The sequence below is a fragment of the Oncorhynchus nerka genome, linkage group LG18, assembly GCF_034236695.1.
Source record: "Oncorhynchus nerka isolate Pitt River linkage group LG18, Oner_Uvic_2.0, whole genome shotgun sequence".
Taxonomy (NCBI): Eukaryota; Metazoa; Chordata; class Actinopteri; order Salmoniformes; family Salmonidae; genus Oncorhynchus; species Oncorhynchus nerka.
Window position 1 is genome coordinate 10701953 of NC_088413.1, and position 15957 is coordinate 10717909.

At 43.8% G+C, this 15957-nt stretch overlaps 1 pseudogene; it reads right to left on the reverse strand.

The window, feature by feature from the left end:
• Positions 1 to 4904: 4904 nt before the first annotated feature.
• LOC135561748 (NACHT, LRR and PYD domains-containing protein 3-like) lies at positions 4905 to 15636 on the reverse strand (annotated as a pseudogene).
• Positions 15637 to 15957: the final 321 nt, after the last annotated feature.

A 15957-nucleotide genomic window follows, 5' to 3' on the forward strand; every position in this document is an offset into this window, starting at 1 on the left:
TACAGCCTTGAAATTATTGTTGACTTTTTTACTGCCATGTAGAGGACCACATCACAGTGGACATCTACGATCCAAGAAAAGATATAGCTCAGTATAACAGCAATAGCTGAGAACTTGGGATGGAGAATCTTAACATGGAATCTGGTGACCTCATGCACTTCCTCTAAAGACACTCCATGTTCCTCTACATGAAGAATCTTCATCTCATTCCTCAGGGAAGGGTTGGTCCCTGAACAACACAATACAAAGGAGACAGAAAGACAAATATTGTATTATTAATCCAACTAAAACACAAAGAATATGCAGTACCAGATCACAGTAAACTCAAACTCCCAGAATAGTTCATTCATTAATTCAGGAAGTGAAACTCAGTTACATGGAAATGTCTTTCTGAATACTATTTCTACATGGTTTTACCTAAACAGACAAAGTGTGGCAGATGAACTTCCTCCAGTTCACCTAACTCCATAGTGATGTCCAGCAATTGACCACCTTGTGTGTATTGCATGTCTTTCAGAAGTTGACTGTAGGGTTCCCAGTTCCTGAAGTGATACTTCAGAATGACATCTCTCACACAGCCAGCGGAGCCCAGACACTGTGCACTCATAACTCCCTTTGGGTGTCCTGTGTCTGAGAGCAACAACAAGATATGGTAGAGAAGGTCAATGGTCAAATGGAGAGGTTGGATTAGAAGACTATTCCCAAAGGTAATGAGGAAATACAATAGCAAGTGGAATGAAATGTTAAAAGTAGTTATTTTACCTGAACATTGTCACTCCCTGGACAGTGGAAGTCAAGGGTTCAATCTGAAGCCAGTGTGTGGAGTCCTGAACAAGGACAAGCATGTCAGTAATACATATGGGGCCTGTTTCCTGGACACAGATTGAGTCTAGTGCTGGACTAAAAAGCATGCTCAATGGAAGTTTCAATAGAAAGTTCTTTAAGGTCCAGGACTAGACTTAATCTGTGTCTGGGAAACTGGCCAATTATACCAAAGTATCTGATCTAATGTATTTATTCAATGTTACATGGAATGCTGGTGATATATTGATTACACTGTTCAATGAACAAAGGTGACAACAGATAAAATCCTGCATGACTATGTCATGACGTTGCCCTCTTTGTGTACAGCAAGCCCCACCCCCTTCTCCCTGCCTCCTACAACTAGGCTGCTGTGGTCAGAGAGGTCATAAATTCCTGGAGGAGATGATCTCCTCATGGCCACAGTATAGAGACAGAGTGAATTTTCATAGAGAGAACAAAAGGAATTTCTTCCACCTCACAGAACTGGAGGTCCGAACGACATTCATGTTCCGGAGACATTATAAAAGATCGGCGAAGAATCCAGCTACGAACTGGTCCGGTTGGTACAATTTGGTGAAACTCATGAGAGACAATACGGCCACATTACCATAACGCTGTTTACATAATAGCCTCAGATATGAGGTTTACATCTAATTGTTGTATAAGATGGATGAGTGAAGAGGATACTGTTTGTAAAATTGTGTAAAGTGATTTTGGACTGTTTAATGAAGGAAACTCCAATTTCCTTTTTAGTTGAACTAAATCAGAGGACCGCCCATGAGCCCAGTTCGGACCTGGCGTCGTGAGACAGCCTTTTTCTGCAACTCCCAAATAAAAACCCACATTGAGAATTTATCACCAGACCATGTTTCTCTCCATTACGAGAGGACAAAGGTTGCAGACCAGCTTTCCTCGATAACGAGAGGGCCAAGGTTTGAGACCAGACTGCTGAATCTTTTAACCATACCGCGTGGTTAAACTCTTAGACTATCGATACCGACAGAATAAGAACAAGTCTTTGATATTAATTACTAGTCTGCAGCTAGGAATTCGGTATCATTGAACGTGAAGAACGACAACCGCAGAAACATTATTCTATAACGAAATGAATGAATGTCACTCTGAACTATCCATTCTATAATTAGCAACTGTCTTATCTCAGTCGATCCCCACTTCCCTTTTGTACACCATGCCGCCATGCCGGGTTTATCCCACCAGGGAAACTCCGTTATCATTTCCTTGTAATTATCAACTGTTTGTTTATGCATTTCTGTGAATTACTTAGTTAGTAAATAAATGATTTAAGACAATTGATGTATGGATGACTCATAGTGAAGACTGGGTTTGTGCAGATAACCAACAATTTTATGACGTTTGGAATGAGACTAAAGTGAGGTAAAATAAATAATTCATTCATTCAAAGACTAATTGATCAGATATAAAATATCTGAAAAGTTATATTAGTAAAATTATAACTTTGAATTCTGAATATTTTCCTTGGTGCCCCGACTTCCTAGTTAATTACAGTTACATGATTAATCAGTTTAATCACGTAATACTAACTACAGAGAATCTTTGATAAAAACTTTAAAAGTCTTCATTTAATGATAGTAAAGACACAACATATACAAGCAGGACACAGGACTGTCTCTATCCCAGTATGAATGGTTGGTCAATACACACCTGGCTTTGAGACTGTGTTTATATTACTAAAGCAGAACACAGGACTGTCTATATCCCAGTATGAATGGTTGGTCAGTACACACCTGGCTTTGAGACTGTGTTTATATTACTAAAGCAGAACACAGGACTGTCTATATCCCAGTATGAATGGTTGGTCAGTACACACCTGGTTTTGAGACTGTGTTTATATTACTGAAGCAGAACACAGGACTGTCTATATCCCAGTATGAATGGTTGGTCAGTACACACCTGGCTTTGAGACTGTGTTTATATTACTAAAGCAGAACACAGGACTGTCTATATCCCAGTATGAATGGTTGGTCAGTACACACCTGGCTTTGAGACTGTGCCTGACTCCTGCAGGTATGTAAAAGTAAGAATTGACATTATGACTTACCTCAACATGGTCACAAGTCTTACAGCTCTGAGGAATCCCTGAAGTCAAAAGTAGTTGTTATTTAAAATGGACAATCTGATGTAATAATGAATTAATAATTATTAAATAGACTTTAAGTGACCTTTAAGTGAGCAACAGTCTCAAAATGTACACTCATTAGCATACCATAATCTGACATTAGTGTTATATTAAATAATGTTTGTAGAAGCAGGAAACAACATCGTTCTGGTCCATGTTTTGTAGAAGTTGGGGGCCTGATTTCTGGTAGATCCTAGGATGAGAGTTTATTGGTAGAGTCAGATAAATGATGTTGTACGAGCAGCACCACAGATATTGTGATGAGCAAGATGCCCGACTTCTCTCTCACACAGTATCTGCCATGTGCGTGGGTTCTCTTCACTCTCTTACAGAGTGTTCGCCACAGGAACAAAACAGAGAAGCCTTGCGTTCCAACGCTCTTAGTTGTAGAAATTTACCCACTATGCTGTTTACTTTGAGCATCTATGTCACATCGCTGACTCTACCTTTAAGTTTGTTTTGACCAAATAGATCATGATTGTTTTCCTTGTCTGGGACTCAAGTATAATGAACGCTTTAAAACTACTTTGAGTTAAAAACAATTATCAGTTAACTCTGGGGCGGCAGGGTAGCCTAGTGGTTTGAGTGTAGAGGAGGTAGGGTAGCCTAGTGGTTAGAGTGTAGAGGAGGCAGGGTAGCCTAGTGGTTAGAGTGTAGAGGCGGCAGGGTAGCCTAGTGGTTTGAGTGTAGAGCAGGTAGGGTAGCCTAGTGGTTAGAGTGTAGAGGAGGTAGGGTAGCCTAGTGGTTAGAGTGTAGAGGCGGCAGGGTAGCCTAGTGGTTAGAGTGTAGAGGAGGCAGGGTAGCCTAGTGGTTAGAGTGTAGAGGAGGTAGGGTAGCCTAGTGGTTAGAGTGTAGAGGCGGCAGGGTAGCCTAGTGGTTAGAGTGTAGAGGAGGTAGGGTAGCCTAGTGGTTATAGTGTAGAGGCGGCAGGGTAGCCTAGTGGTTAGAGTGTAGAGGCGGCAGGGTAGCCTAGTAGTTAGAGTGTAGAGGCGGCAGGGTAGCCTAGTGGTTAGAGTGTAGAGGAGGTAGGGTAGCCTAGTGGTTAGAGTGTAGAGGCGGCAGGGTAGCCTAGTGGTTAGAGTGTAGAGGCGGCAGCGTAGCCTAGTAGGTAGAGTGTAGAGGCGGCAGGGTAGCCTAGTGGTTAGAGTGTAGAGGCGGCAGGGTAGCCTAGTAGTTAGAGCGGTTAGAGTGTTGGACTAGTAACCGGAAGGTTGCAAGATCAAATCCCCGAGCTGACAAGGTACAAATCTGTCGTTCTGCCCCTGAACAGGCAGTTAACCCACTAGTCATTGAAAATAAGAATTTGTTCTTAACTGACTTGTCTAGTTAAATAAAGGTAAAAAAAATAAATTAAAAAAACCCTCACATTTCTCAGGTCCAGGCTTGATCCAACTCTCTCCACCATGGTCTCTGGTGTCCTCAGGTCCAGGCTTGATACAACTCTCTCCACCATGGTCTCTGGTGTCCTCAGGTCCAGGCTTGATACAACTCTCTCCACCATGGTCTCTGGTGTTCTCAGGTCCAGGCTTGATACAACTCTCTCCACCATGGTCTCTGGTGTCCTCAGGTCCAGGCTTGATACAACTCTCTCCACCATGGTCTCTGGTGTTCTCAGGTCCAGGCTTGATACAACTCTCTCCACCATGGTCTCTGGTGTCCTCAGGTCCAGGCTTGATACAACTCTCTCCACCATGGTCTCTGGTGTCCTCAGGTCCAGGCTTGATACAACTCTCTCCAACATGGTCTCTGGTGTTCTCAGGTCCAGTCTTGATACAACACTCTCCACCATGGTCTGTAGTTGTATTTCTGTAGGTCCAACAGAACACATTACAACACACCACTACTACTAATCTAACTGTCTGTAGGTCCAACAGAACACATTAAAACACACCACTACTACTAATCTAACTCTCTGTAGGTCCAACAGAACACATTAAAACACTCACCTCTGAATGTGTTGGTCATCTATCTGACACAGGGTCACTGAGGTCACTGAGGAGGAGGAAACGCCAAACCCAGGATAGAGGGGTTCAGTGAATGTGGTGTGTTCTGTGTAAAGGTGTGTCAGTGTACCAGAGGAGGACACACTATAGAAGGACAAAGTACCAGCTGACCAGTTCAGATACACTCCAACTCTGTTAGAAACAGGACCAGGGATGGATCTGCTACAGACTCCAGGATGGTAAAAGCAATAACCACTATGAGAGCAGTATAAACACCAGGACTTCTTATTGCCTCCAATGTCACTGTCAACCCCCCTTCCCTTCCTCTTCATTCCTTTGTACACCACACCAATGACTGCCCCGGTACCATCCATCTCCACCTCCCAGTAATAACGACATCCAGATAAGCCTTCTCTGCAGAGAACTTGGAGAAGACAGTCAAATCTGTCTGGATGGTCTTCATAATGCTGCTTCTCCACCACCCGTGTCACCTTCCTGTTCCCCTCAGACAGTATCAGGTGTGGGTGTGCTGTATTTGGGTCCAGGGTGAGATGACAGGCATCTGTAGACAAAATGAGAGCTTAATCAAACCACATCTTGATACAAAATGTTGTTTTGTAGGTACAGAACAAGTATTGATTAGTTACTATGTTACTATAGTTCTGAAAATGCAGTTAATTAGGATTGAAGAGACTTACATTTCCTCAGCCCTGATTTCAGCCTGCACTCTCCACCATGATCCACACTGTAGGAGAAACAGGTTATTGACTGACAAAGACCTAATAAAGCAGTAAACATTTAAACCACATTGTTGTGTTCTGGTGCACTATCCCAGTTCATTACTATCCTACCTACTGCATACAGAACGGAGTACAGTTCATTACTAGAGACATACAGGTATTCTACCCTACCTACTGCATACAGAACAGAGTACAATTCATTACTAGAGACATACAGGTATTCTATCCTACCTACTGCATACAGAACAGAGTACAATTAATTACTAGAGACACAGGTATTCTATCCTACCTACTGCATACAGAACGGAGTACAGTTCATTACTAGAGACATACAGGTATTCTATCCTACCTACTGCATACAGAACGGAATACAATTCATTACTAGAGACATACAGGTATTCTATCCTACCTACTGCATACAGAACAGAGTACAATTCATTACTAGAGACATACAGGTATTCTATCCTACCTACTGCATACAGAACAGAGTACAATTCATTACTAGAGACATACAGGTATTCTATCCTACCTACTGCATACAGAACAGAGTACAATTCATTACTAGAGACATACAGGTATTCTATCCTACCTACTGCATACAGAACAGAGTACAACAGGATATCAGAGATGCAGAAGAAGAGTATTCATGTGGTGATGATGTATGCTGTGTTGGAGTGCTCTGCCTGCTGGGTAGACTTCCTCTTAATTCTACCATCATGTCACTGAACCTACTACACTACAGTTGTGGCCAAAAGTTTTGAGAATGACACAAATATAAATTTTCACAAAGTCTGCTGCCTCAGTTTGTATGATGGCAATTTGCATATACTCCAGAATGTTATGAAGAGTGATCAGATGAATTGCAATTAATTGCAAAGCCCCTCTTTGCCATGCAAGTGTACTGAATCCCGAAAAAACATTTCCAGTGCATTTCAGCGCTGCCACAAAAGGACCAGCTGACATCATGTCAGTAATTCTCTCATTAACACAGGTGTGAGTGTTGACGAGGACAAGGCTGGAGATCACTCTGTCATGCTGATTGAGTTCAAATAACAGACTGGAAGCTTCAAAAGGAGGTTGGTGCTTGGAATCACAGTTCTTCCTCTGTCAACCATGGTTACCTGCAAGGAAACACGTGCCGTCATCATTGCTTTGCACAAAAAGGGCTTCACAGGCAAGGATATTGCTGCCAGTAAGATTGCACCTAAATCAACCATTTATCGGATCATCAAGAACTTCAAGGAGAGCGGTTCAATTGTTGTGAAGAAGGCTTCAGGGCGCCCAAGAAAGTTCAGCAAGCGTCAGGACCTTCTCCTAAAGTTGATTCAGCTGCGGGATCGGGGCACCACCAGTACAGAGCTTGCTCAGATATGGCAGCAGGCAGGTGTGAATGCATCTGCACGCACAGTGAGGCGAAGACTTTTGGAGGATGGCCTGGTGTCAATAAGGGCAGCAAAGAAGCCACTTCTCTCCAGGAAAAACATCAGGGACAGACTGATATTCTGAAAAAGGTCAAGGGATTGGACTGCTGAGGACTGGGGTAAAGTCATTTTCTCTGATGAATCCCCTTTCCGATTGTTTGCATCCGGAAAAAAGCTTGTCCGGAGAAGACAAGGTGAGCGCTACCATCAGTCCTGTGTTATGCCAACAGTAAAGCATCCTGAGACCATTCATGTGTGGGGTTGCTTCTCAGCCAAGGGAGTGGGCTCACTCACAATTTTGCCTAAGAACCCAGCCATGAATAAAGAATGGTACCAATACATTCTCTGAGAGAAATTTCTCCCAACCATCCAGGAACAGTTTGGTGACAAACAATGCCTTTTCCAGCCTGATGGAGCACCTTGCCATAAGGCAAAAGTGATAACTAAGTGGCTCGGGGAACAAAACATTGATATTTTGGGTCCATGGCCAGGAAACTCCCCAGACCTTAATCCCATTGAGAACTTGTGGTCAATCCTCAAGAGGCGGGTGGACAAACAAAAACCCACGAATTCTGACAAACTCAAAGCATTGATTATGCCAGAATGGGCTGCCATCAGTCAGGATGTGGCCCAGAAGTGAATTGACAGCATGCCAGGGCGGATTGCAGAGGTCTTGAAAAAGAAGGGTCAATACTGCAAATATTGACTCTTTGCATCAACTTCATGTTATTGTCAATAAAAGCCTTTGACACCTATGAAATGCTTGTAATTATACTTCAGTATTCCATAGTAACATCTGACAAAAATATCTAAAGACACTGAGGCAGCAAACTTTGTGAAAATTAATATTTGTGTCATTCTCAAAACTTTTGGCCACGACTGTACATATGACTCAACCGCTGCTCAGACTATTAGGACATCTATTCTGACTTACTTCAGCTTCATCAGTTTATATGTGGGATCCACCAGAGCAGCTGAAAGCAGCCCCCCTGCAGAGTCTCCTGGGTGATTGTAGCTCAGGTCCAGCTCTTTCAGGTGGGAGGGGTTTGACCTCAGAGCTGAAGACAGAGCAGCACAGCCCTCCTCTGTGACCAGACAGCCAGACAGCCTGCAGAGAAATACACAACATATTTATTTTTGATACTGTCGCAAAGCTAACTAAACAGCAGCATTCCCAAGAGAGGATGGCTTTCACTTAAGCAGTGATAAATTCATGAACTTCTTTGAGGAAAAGATCATGATCATTAGAAATCCAAATACGGACTAATCTTTAAATCTGCGTATTCCTCCAAAGCTCAGTTGTCCTGAGTCTGCACAACTCTGCCAGGAGCTAGGATCAAGAGAGACACTCAAGTGTTTTAGTACTATATCTCTTGACACAATTATGAAAATAGTCTTGGCCTCTAAACCTTCAAGCTCCATATTGGACCCTATATTCCAACTAAACTACTGAAAGAGCTGCTTCCTGTACTTGGCCCTCCTATGTTGAACATAATAAACGGCTCTCTATCCACCGGATGTGTACCAAACTCACTAAAAGTGAATAAAGCCTCTCTTGAAAAAGCCAAACCTTGACCCAGAAAATATAAACTATCGGCCTATATTGAATCTTTCATTCCTCTCAAAAATTTTAGAAAAAGCTGTTGTGCCGCAATTCACTGCCTTCCTGAAGACAAACAATGTATACGAAATGATTCAGTCTGGTTTTAGACCCCATCATAGCACTGAGACTACACTTGTGAAGGCGGTAAATTACCTTTTAATAATGGCGTCAGACCGAGGCTCTGCATCTGTCCTTGTGCTCCTAGACCTTAGTGCGGTTTTTGATACCATCGATCACCACATTCTTTTGGAGAGATTGGAAACCCAAATTGGTCTACACGGACAAGTTCTGGTCTGGTTAAGATGTTATCTGTCGGAAAGTTATCAGTTTGTCTCTGTGGATGGTTTGTCCTCTAACAAATCAACTGTAAATGTCAGTGTTCCTCAAGGTTCCGTTTTAGGACCACGATTGTTTTCACTATATATTTTACCTCTTGGGGATGTAATTCGAAAACAAAATGTTAACTTTCACTGCTATGCGGATGACACACAGCTGTACATTTCGATGAAACATGGTGAAGCCCCAAAATTGCCCTCCCTGGAAGCCTGTGTTTCAGACATAAGGAAGTGGATGGCGGCAAATGTTCTACTTCTAAACTTGGACAAAACAGAGATGCTTGTTCTAGGTCCCAAGAAACAAAGAGATCTTCTGTTGAATCTGACAATTAATCTTGATGGTTGTACAGTCGTCTCAAATAAAACTGAAGGACCTTGGCGTTACTCTGGACCCCGATCTCTCTGTTGATGAACATATCAAGACTGTTTCAAGGACAGCTTTTTCCCCATCTCCGTAACATTGCAAAAATTTGACATTTTCGGTCCAAAAATGATGCAGAAAAATTAATTCATGCTTTTGTCACTTCTAGGTTAGACTTCTGCTTTGCTCTACTTTCTGGAAACCCGGATAAAGCACTAAATCAACTTTAGTTAGTGCTAAATATGGCTGCTAGTATTCTGACTAGAACCCAAAAATGTGATCATATTACTCCAGTGCTAGCCTCCCTACACTGGCTTCCTGTTAAGGCAAGGTCTGATTTCAAGGTTTTACTGCTAACCTACAAAGCATTACATGGGCTTGCTCCTACCTATCTCTATGATTTGGTCCTGCCGTACATACCTACACGTACGCTACGGTCACAAGACGCATGCCTCCTAATTGTCCCTAGAATTTCTAAGCAAACAGCTGGAGGCAGGGCTTTCTCCTATAGAGCTCAATTTTTATGGAATCGTCTGCCTACCCATGTGTGAGACGCAGACTCGGTCTCAACCTTTAAGTCTTTATTGGAGACTCATCTCTTCAGTGGGTCATATGATTGAGTGTAGTCTGGCCCAGGAGTGTGAAGGTGTACGGAAAGGCACTGGAGCAACGAACCGCCCTTGCTGTCTCTGTCTGGCCGGTTCCCCTCTCTCCACTGAGATTCTCTGCCTCTAACCCTATTACAGGGGCTGAGTCACTGGCTTACTGGTGCTCTTCAATGCAGTCCCTAGGAGGGGTGTGTCACTTGAGTGGGTTGAGTCACTGACGTGGTCTTCCTGTCTGGGTTAACGCCCCCCCTTGGGTTGTGCCGTGGCAGAGATCTTTGTGGGCTATACTCGGCCTTGTCTCAGGATGGTACGTTGGTGGTTGAAGATATCCCTCTAGTGGTGTGGGGGCTGTGCTTTGGCAAAGTGGGTGGGGTAATATCCTGCCTGTTTGGCCCTGTCCGGGGGTGTCATCGGATGGGACTACAGTGTCTCCTGTTTTACCAAGCTCAGTACCGACCTGAAACAGTGTGTGTAGTTTACAGTCTGGATCCTCCAGTCCAGCAGACAGCAGTGTAACTCACCTCAGTACCAACCTGACTGAAACTGCTGTACTTACCCCAGTGTGTGTAGTTTACAGTCTGGATCCTCCAGTCCAGCAGACAGCAGTGTAACTCCTGAGTCCTGCAGGTCATTGTCTCTCAGCTCCAGTTGTTTCAGTTGTGAGTTGGGTGAACTCAGGACTGAGGCCAGATCTGAACAGCAACCCTCTGTCAGACCACACTGACCCAGACTAGAGGGGAGTAGAGGACAAACTTGAACGCTTGCAACACACACACACACATACACACGCACGCACACACACACACCTCAGTGTGTGTAGTTTACAGTCTGGATCCTCCAGTCCAGCAGACAGCAATGTAACTCAGCTCAGTACCGACCTGACTGAAACAGCTGTACTTACCCCAGTGTGTGTAGTTTACAGTCTGGATCCACCAGTCCAGTAGACAGCAGTGTAACTCAACTCAGTACCGACCTGATTGAAACTGCTGTACTTACCCCAGTGTGTGTAGTTTACAGTCTGGATCCTCCAGTCCAGCAGACAGCAGTGTAACTCCTGAGTCCTGCAGGTCATTGTCTCTCAGCTCCAGTTGTTTCAGTTGTGAGTTGGGTGAACTCAGGACTGAGACCAGATCTGAACAGCAACCCTCTGTCAGACCACACTGACCTAGACTAGAGGGCAGAAGAGCACATGATTAACAAATGTTTAAAACATCCACATAATAACTCATACTGAAGAAGGTTAATTCACACTAGTGTCTGTATGTTGCAGAGTGGACTGGTTAGTCCAACACAGAGCAGCTCCACTCCTCTGTCTCCCAGATCATTGTAGCTGAGGGCCAGTTCTCTCAGGGGGGAGTTTGGTGTCTGCAGAGCTGAGGCCAGAGTCTCACAGGATTCATATGTGAGTTTACAGCCAGCTAGTCTGAAGAGAGGATATAGTCTGTTAGATATACAAATCCTTCATTATAATGACACTAAACATCAACTCAATAACATAACTCACAGTGCTCTGTTGCAGGTTTTCACTACCGGCAGCAACCTCTGATAACCTTCCTCTGATGTGTTGTATGTCTTCAGGTCAAACTCCTCCAGCACCTCCTCTGACATCAGTAACAGGTAGGCCAGGGCTGAACATTGGTCAGGTTTTAGTCTTGTTTCTGAAAGAGTTCCTGAATGCAGGGAGGTCTGCATGTCTTCAACTAGAGAGTTGGCACCAAGTTCATTCAGACAGTGGAACAAGTTGATGATCCTTTCTGGTGAGGATTCCTCCTCGATGATGTCTGAAAGGTACCTGACTGTTCTCTCAACTGTTTTCTTATTGCTCCGTGTGGTACTTCCTGTCTGTGTCAGAAGGCCTCGTAACAGATTCTGATTGGACTCCAGTGAGAGACCCAGAAGGAAGCGGAGGAACAGGTCCAGGTGTCCATTCTCACTCTTCAAGGCCTGGTCCACTGCTCTCCTGTGTAAGTCAGACAACTGGATTGACTCCTTCTCTTCATCATCACTAGTGGGGGAGAAAACATTTTCTTTCTTGCCCAGACATGATTCTAAAGCATGCACTGCTGCTAGAAACTCCTGAATGCTCAGATGCACAAAGCTGTAGACCTTCTCTTGGTACAGCCCAGATTCTTCTTTAAAGATCTCTGTACATAATGTTGAGTACTCTGATGCCTCTGTGACGTCAAGACCACACTCTCTCAGGTCCTCCTCATAGAAGATCAGGTTGCCCTTCTGCAGCTGTTGGAAAGCCAGCTTGGCCAGTTTCAGGATCATCTCTTTGTCTGACTGAGACAGTTCCTTTGGGTTTGTCTCTGTGGCTTTGTTGTACTTCCTGTTCTTCACAATGATTTGGATGAGCATGAAGTGTGAGTACATCTGGGTCAGAGTTTTGGGGACTTCATCCTTCTCTGCCTCTTTCAGCATCATCTCAAGGACAGTGGCTGATATCCAACAGAAGACTGGCATGTGGCACATGATGTGGAGGCTCCTTGATGTCTTCATGTTTTTGATGATTTCATTGGCCAGATTCTGATCTGTGATTTTCTTCCTGAAGTACACCTCCTTCTGTGGATCATTGAACCCTCGTACCTCTGTCACCTGGTCAATACACTCAGGAGGGATCTGATTGGCTGCTGCAGGCCGTGTGGTTATCCAGAGGAGTGCAGAGGGAAGCAGATTCCCCTCGATGAGGTTTGTCAGCAGCACGTCCACTGAGGTTGGCTTCGTGACATCACAGCACTTCTCATTGTTTTTGAAGTCTAGAGGAAGTCGACACTCATCCAGACCATCAAAAATGAAAACAGTTTTGGTTTCACCATCTTCAATGCTGTCAATCTCTTTCAGCTCTGAGAAGTAGTGGGAAAGAAGTTGCATCAGACTGTATTGGTCCTTTTTCAGGTTTAGATCACGGAAAGGAAGAGGAAACATGAAATGAACATCCTGATTTGCTTTTCCCTCTGCCCAGTCAAGGATGACCTTCTGCACAGAGACTGTTTTTCCAATGCCAGCGATTCCTTTTGTCAGCACAGTTCTGATTGGTTTGTCTTGTCCAGGTAAAGGCTTGAAGATGTCGTTGCATTTGATTTGTGTCTCTTGTGTGGTTTGTTTCTTGGATGCCATCTCTATCTGTCTAACCTCATGTTCATTATTGAGCCCTCCACTTCCACCCTCTGTGATGTAGAGCTCTGTGTAGATGTCCTTGAACAGACTTTGGTTTCCATGGTGTCCAATTCCTTCAGATATGTGTTGATACTTGTGTTTCAGTTTAGCCTTAACGTCTTGTTGGACTGTCAGCAGAGTTTGACCTGTAGGAAAACAATGAGAGTTGGGACTCATCAGTTAATGTGTGTGTTTTATAAGGGCCTTTGTAGCGTTCTTTGTGATATTATATGAAACACAGTCTTACTTCTTCTGTCCAGAAGGTTGTGTGTGATCTTTAATACATCCTCACTGTCCAAACTCTCCACTTCCTTATTGTCATCTGGTAATGGTTCCTGGCTGAAAGCAGGTGGCTGATCACTCTTCATTGATAGCAGGCTGGTTGTAGGGGACTCTGCTCTGGGCTTCTGGACACTGAACAAAACAGGGAGACAGATCATCTCATCAATACCTCATCTACATCCTTTTATCAACTGTATAGTGGAACTTCTAGAAGTCCTGGTGCTTCTTTTAAAGCTACAGTCTGGAATTGGTAAATCCATTTCTGGCCTTTTTAATGAATGATATAGACCTACATTTTACCGTGGGGCAAAAAAGTATTTAGTCAGCCACCAATTGTGCAAGTTCTCCCACTTAAAAAGATGAGAGAGGTCTGTAATATTCATCATAGGTACACTTCAACTATGACAGACAAAATGAGAAACAAAATCCAGAAAATCACATTGTAGGATTTTTATGAATTTATTTGCAAATTATGGTGGAAAATAAGTATTTGGTCAATAACAAAAGTGTATCTCAATACTTTGTTCTATACCCTTTGTTGGCAATGACAGAGGTCAAACATTTTCTGTAAGTCTTCACAAGGTTTTCACACACTGTTGCTGGTATTTTGGCCCATTCCTCCATGCAGATCTCCTCGGGACAGTGATGTTTTGAGGCTGTTGCTGGGCAACACGGACTTTCAACCCCCTCCAAAGATTTTCTATGTGGTTGAGATCTGGAGACTGGCTAGGCCACTCCAGGACCTTGAAATGCTTCTTACGAAGCCACTCCTTCGTTGCCCGGGCGGTGTGTTTGGGATCATTGTCATGCTGAAAGACCCAACAACGTTTCATCTTCAATGCCCTTGCTGATGGAAGGAGGTTTTCACTCAAAATCTCACGATACATGGCCCCATTCATTCTTTCCTTTACACGGATCAGTCGTCCTGGTCCCTTTGCAGAAAAACAGCCCCAAAGCATGATGTTTCCACCCCCATGCTTCACAGTAGGTATGGTGTTCTTTGGATGCAACTCAGCATTCTTTGTCCTCCAAACACGACGAGTTGAGTTTTTACCAAAAAGTTCTATTTTGGATCATCCTAATGCTCTCTAGCAAACTTCAGACAGGCCTGGACATGTACTGGCTTAAGCAGGGGGACACGTCTGGCACTGCAGGATTTCACTCCCTGGCGGCGTAGTGTGTTACTGATGGTAGGCTTTGTTACTTTGGTCCCAGCTCTCTGCAGGTCATTCACTAGGTCCCCCCGTGTGGTTCTGGGATTTTTGCTCACCGTTCTTGTAATCATTTTGACCCCACGGGGTGAGATCTTGCATGGAGCCCCAGATCGAGGGAGATTATCAGTGGTCTTGTATGTCTTCCATTTCCTAATAATTGCTCCCACAGTTGATTTCTTCAAACCAAGCTGCTTACCTATTGCAGATTCAGTCTTCCCAGCCTGGTGCAGGTCTACAATTTTGTTTCTGGTGTCCTTTGACAGCTCTTTGGTCTTGGCCATAGTGGAGTTTGGAGTGTGACTGTTTGAGGTTGTGGACAGGTGTCTTTTATACTGATAACAAGTTCAAACAGGTGCCATTAATACAGGTAACGAGTGGAGGACAGAGGAGCCCCTTAAAGAAGAAGTTACAGGTCTGTGAGAGCCAGAAATCTTGCTTGTTTGTAGGTGACCAAATACTTATTTTCCACCATAATTTGCAAATAAATTCAAAAAAAATCCTACAATGTGATTTTCTGGATTTTTTTTCTCATTTTGTCTGTCATAGTTGAAGTGTACCTATGATGAAAATTATAGGCCTCTCTCATCTTTTTAAGTGGGAGAACTTGCACAATTGGTGGCTGACTAAATACTTTTTTGCCCCACTGTATGTAATTTGGAATACTTTTCATTAGTTTGATATAAGAGAACTGTATATTTTGCAATTCATTTCTTACCTCTTAGAACTTGTGTCTTGAGTCATTTTAGAGGCAGTGGTCCCCTCCTCTCTCTCCCCAGAGAGACTAATTTTAGAGGCAGTGGTCTCCTCCTCTCTCTCCTCAGAGAGACTCATTTTAGAGGCAGTGGTCTCCTCCTCTCTCTCCTCAGAGAGACTCATTTTAGAGGCAGTGGTATTCTCCTCTCTCTCCCCAGAGAGGCTAATTTTAGAGGCAGTGGTCTCCTCTCTCTCCCCAGAGAGGCTCATTTCAGAGGCAGTTGTCCCCTCCTCTCTCCCCCCAGAGAGACTCATTTTAGATGTAAGTCACAGCTCAATCAGCTACAATAAGCAATAACAGAACAGTCAATATTTCTGAACATTGAAGAACCATTAACAATTACCACACTTTTACTGTCTGTGGTCAGAGTTCAGACACTTCTTGTTGCATTTAAACATACACAGTGATTTGGATCCCCACTAGCTGACTCCATAACAACAGCTAGTCCACCTGGTTGGAACCCCAATTAGCTGACTCCATAACAACAGCTAGTACACCTGGTTGGAACCCCAATTAGCTGACTCCATAACAACAGCTAGTCCACCTGGTTGGAACCCCAATTAGCTGACTCCATA